The sequence below is a fragment of the Camelus ferus genome, chromosome 31 (assembly GCF_009834535.1).
Source record: "Camelus ferus isolate YT-003-E chromosome 31, BCGSAC_Cfer_1.0, whole genome shotgun sequence".
Classification (NCBI taxonomy): domain Eukaryota; kingdom Metazoa; phylum Chordata; class Mammalia; order Artiodactyla; family Camelidae; genus Camelus; species Camelus ferus.
In genome coordinates this window covers 17,901,661-17,906,836 of record NC_045726.1, presented here as the reverse complement: position 1 = coordinate 17,906,836, position 5,176 = coordinate 17,901,661, and positions in this window count along the sequence as shown.

The following is a 5,176-nucleotide window of genomic DNA, read 5'->3' as shown; positions in this document are numbered from 1 at the left end:
TTTTCTTAGTCTCTCATTTACAACTTGGAGGTGGACTCTGCTTCAGAGAGATGTGGCCAGTTTGATGGCAGGCACCCGGCCAGCGTCCCTTCTACTGGAGACCTCTCAAAAGTGCCTTCCATTCCTTCACCCAAGGCAGGAAAGCAGCCAGTGAGGTGAAAGGCCGACGGCACCCCTCAGAGCCCTGCGGTCCTCTCCTTGCCCCCAGGGAGCTGCAGGTGCCAACCCTGGGCTACTGCGAAGCGCTGGGTTTGCAAGCTCAGAGGCTGAAGCCTGGATCCCTAACCCACTGCTTCTGAGCTCGCCCCTTGTGTGTCTCACGGAACCACTCTGACCCTCAGTCTCCTCTTCTGTAAGAGAGAGTAATAAACATGTCCCCCTCTCTTGGCCATCATGAAACATAAGCGAAATCTTATTTCAAAGACACGGAGCATGTTGGCACTGAAGGAACATTGGCTCCAAATCGCGTGCTGCAGAGTGAGACTGGATCAGGGCTCCAGAAGTCGGAAGGTCACAGCCGGATATCCAGGCTGGGCCTTGAGGGCCAAGGAAAGCTTGCAAGAGGGGGACAGTAAAGAGGGAAAAAGTGCAAAACAGATGGCAGGAGCAGCCTGCACCAAGCCAGCATTGGGGCGAAAGGGGGCTGTGGGCTGAGATCGGGTGGTAGGGGTGCCGGCCGTTCTGGAGGATGGGGCACGTGTCTGGGAGCCGGGAAAACATGGGGACAATGAGGCCGTGCTGTTTGGAGCATGACCGCTGTGAGAATGGCAAAGAAGGGTGCTGAGAAGCAGCAGGGTGGCTGCGTGGATTCGATGGCTCCACTCCCCCCTCCCAGACCACCTTCCTGCCCAGCAGGGACAGAAATGTTCAACTGTGCCCCTGGGAGTCCCCTTTCGGGTCAGGCCTCTGTGTTCGGTTTAAGTTTCCACGCCAGACGCCGTGTCCCGGGAAGTGCAAGTCAGCGCGCCAGGAAGGCAGGCGCTCCTGCTGCGTCTGCTGCTTCTGCCGATGCCACGGTGCTGGGGACACTGCTTGCTGGCGAAGGGCCGGGCAGAGCCGGGCCCAGTCTCCTGGGGCGTAAGGCTGACGGGCAGGATGCTGGGCACCCATCTGACTGACCACAGCAGGGGACTGTGACCCTGGAGCTGGCAGGAGAGTATCTTTCGGTCGGACCGCATCCTGATCCTCGTGGCTTTTTGACGGAGGTGGCTTTCGGGGTTGTGGCGTCCTGAGTCTGGGCGGTGGCAGGGTGGTGCTGGACCCAGTAGCTTTCTGACTGAGAGGGGACAGCAGCCCCTCACTGGCCGAGTCTGCCGTGCTGTTTGGGAGCTGCTCCCCAAAGCTCATCCCCGTGTCAGCCTCTCCAGTCCTGCCTGTGGTTCCGTGAGCCACTTCACAACCCACAGAGAATCTCTCTCTGCTCTAAACCAGTTAGAGAGGATCCTGGTGTTTGTAACTGAACCCTGACCAATAATGTGAATTACATAAGCGGATTTCTTAATACTGAACCGTTTTTGCGTTCCTGGAATGATCTCAACTTGGTTAGAGTGTTTCTCCTTCTAAACTACTACTGAACTCTCTTTGCTAATCCTCTGCCAAGATGTTGACATTGCTCTCCTATGCAAAGCTGATCTATTTCTGTTCCACACTTTTAAAGTTTAAGTATTAGTGTTTTGCTGGCCTTGAGAAACTGTATCTGGAAGATTTCTTTCTTTTTTTAAAAAATTTTTTAAATAAAGGCTTTATTTTAAAATAGCTTTAGATTTACAAAAAAAAGGGACAATACTTCAGAGTATATGTTTATGTATAACGGAAAAATCGTGCTCTACACTGGAATTTAACACAACATTGTAAAATGATTATAAATCAATAAAACATGTTAAAAAATAATGTTATCAATACTTGCTCATTGATTGTGACTAATGTACCCTAGGATTTCTTTCTTTGTTGTAGTCTAGAAAAGGTTGTGCTAGTGGAATTATTTATTCCTTGAAAATTATCAAGATTTTCCACATAAAACTATCTGAGTAAGGCATTTTGGGGTCAAGGCAGCTTTTAGAAAGCTTCCGTAATGTCTTCCAAGGTTATTAATTTATTAAATTTCCTGTTTCTTTTGGTGTCAATTTGACAAATACATGTTTACCTAAATAATATTCTCTTCCAGAGTGGACTGATGGATGCAGCGCTTAAAAATGATTGTTTCTTGCTCAGCAATGTAAATATGAATGACTAATGAATTTTTCTCTGCGTATTATTTTGTATGTTACTTTTTGTAACCTATAGATGGGTTTTGTTCCTTAGCCCATTCTGAACTTCTTTCTATGTTCAGCAAATGAGGCTAGCTCACATTTATAGACCTATCAGATCAATTTGGTCTTAGCTTCATCTTGTATCTCCTGTTTATTTTAAAATGTTCCTTTTGCTTTCTGTCTTTTGCTATGCAGTCTTTGTTTTTTTGTTTATTTTGGTATTGCAGAATACTTCTTTCTTATTTTGGTGATCTTTAAATAATGTGGAAATGTCTACGTTTTGAATTATCATTGCTGACGGCAACAAATTAATTATGCTCTCTCGTAGCCCTTACGCATTAAGATTAAGCTGTAACCCTTATTCACTGGGAAAAGAGAGAATTGCTTCAAGAGAGGGCATGCCATAGAGAAGCTTCCCGTTGCCAGAAAGAAGAATCAGATAGAACTGATTCCAGGAAAACGAACCAAAGAAAAAGGAAGAGCTGCTGGCTAGCTGTGTGTTTTCTTGCTCTGTTCTCTCCAGACAAAAAAGGTGCAGCTTGGGGACTCTCGGAAGAGTGGATCCCGATTCCTCCTGGGTCTCTTGGAGGATACTGCCCACGGAGGGCCTTGCACAAAGCGGGGAAAGCCGCAGAGGGGAAATGTCCGTGGTGCATGTTTGTGCCTCGAGAGACAGTGTGGGCTGCACTGCACCCCACCCTGCTCTCTCCTGCCCACTGTTCCCTTGGTCCCAGCATCGTAAGTGAACTGGAGAAGGTTCTCCTTCCTCTCGTTGGGAATGGAGAGGAGGTTAGCGTTGAAAGTCAGCAGGCCTGTGGTGGGTTGACACGGCAAAGGGCAAGGTGCCCTGGTGATAGCCGTGTTTCTTTTTTTGAAATATGCTTTTACACGTCTAGCTATAAGGCATCTTTTCAGTTACTTCATTGTCGTTGATTCTCATTTTGTCATCTGACAGGCAGAGAGTATGGTCTCCGTGGTGCTGATTGTGGGGTCTGGGTTGAGGCCCCTTTTGCGGTGCAGTGGCTGGTCTCTTTTGGAAAACATTCCACAGCTCCTTGAAATGCATGTGCGTTTTTCATCTCTTGTGCTGTGTGTGTCTGCTGGGCCAGCACGTTCAAAGGTATTCAGAACGAAGCCCTGACTAATTTTCAGATCTGGTTCGTCTTACCCTACCTGAGGGAGTGAAGCAGGCTCTTAACAGGATGGTCCTTTTTTCACTTTCTCCTTGAAATTGTATCCGTTTTCTTGCATTCTTTTGAGGCCATGCTGTTAGCGATGCCCAAGGATGGCAGGGCCATAAATCCTTGGGCAGTTTGTTCTTTTCATCATTAAGTTGAGATTTTTTCTTACTCTTCCGCCCTGTTATTTTATTTTGGATGATGGTAAAATTCCTTTACTAGCTTGGGATTGGGGCGTGTTGATCGTGTGGTGGACACTCGTGTGTTGGGGCTGTCAGCGTCTTTGTCCTTTTTGTTTGTCTGAGGACCACCCGCCCTTTGAACCTCTGTGGGAGGGGAGGCCACCCCCCCACCCCCGGTGTGGATACTGACAAGCACAATCAGTCTTCTGGCTTCTCTTGCTGCAGGTCACGACATCCAGTTTTGACCAAAGAGAAGCTGTCCCCCAGGGGCTCTGAACTGGGAGCTGGTGATGCTGGGAAGAAGGGAGAGTGGAGGGCCCATCCTGACAGCCGTGGGGACAAGGTCCAGAGGCAGAGGCAAGCAGTGGCCCCTTTAACTGAGCTTCGGTCACTGCCGTGTTCTCAGCAGGGCAGTTCTCAGGAATTCCTTCTGACAGTGGCTTCCACTGTTTCTGTGAATCTGGGGGAAGGGGAGTGGGGAGTGTTGGTTTGGATCAGCCCTAATTGGTTTCTTGCAACTTGGACCCTGCCTATTACTGAAGTTATCAAGTCAACGCATCCGTCTCTGCTACACAGGCATCTTCGGCCTTGCTGTCCACTCTCGCTTATACGTAAATGCCTCCTCCAACACCGCGACACTGGCTCCCACCACCCGCCGTCTGTTTCATTTTGGAAATTCTTGCAGCATTTCATTCCTTTTCATTATTATTATATTTGTTGGGCCATCTGTGATCAGAGATCTTTGATGTTACTGTTGCGAAAAGACTGACCCACTAAGGCTCAAATGATAGCATATTTTGGCAAGAAAGTATTTTTAAATGAAGATATGTACATTCTTTAGAAATAAAGCTATTACTCACCTAATAGACTACAGTGTAGTGTAAACATAACGTTTTTGTGTGCTGGGAAAGCCCAAAAATTTACGTGACTCACTTTATCACTATATTCACTTTACTGGGAATGTCTGGAACTGAATTTGTAACATTTCCAATGTGAGTCCTTTACCAGACATGTGTTTCACAAATTTTTATTCCAGCTGAACATTCATCTGTTACTCTCTTAACAGTGCCTTTTGCAGAGCAGAAGTTTTTAATTTTACTAGAGTCTCAGTTTTTCTCTCATAGATTGTGCTCTTGGTCTATCTGAAAACTCATCACCAAACCCCCAAATCACCTAGAATTTTTCTTATCTTTTCTCCTAGGAATTTCACAGCCTCACATAGTAGGTGTTTGATCTCTGTGTTAACTTTGGTGAAAGGTGTAAGGTATCTGTTAGTTTCATCATCTTCATTTCATCATTAATGAACATCCAGTTTTTCCAGCATCATTTGTTTAAGAAAAAAAAAAAGACTGTCATTTCTGCACTAAATTGCCCTTGCTCATTTATTAAAAACAAGTTGAGTATATTTTTGTCAGCTATTTCTAGGCGGTCTGCTCTGTTCCATTGATTTGGTCTGTTCCTTCGTCAGTGCCATGCTGTTTTGATTACTGTAGGTCTGTAGTTAAGTCTTTAAACCAACTGGTATCAGCTCTTCAGTGCTCTCCCCCTCCTCTTCCTCTTTCTTCTT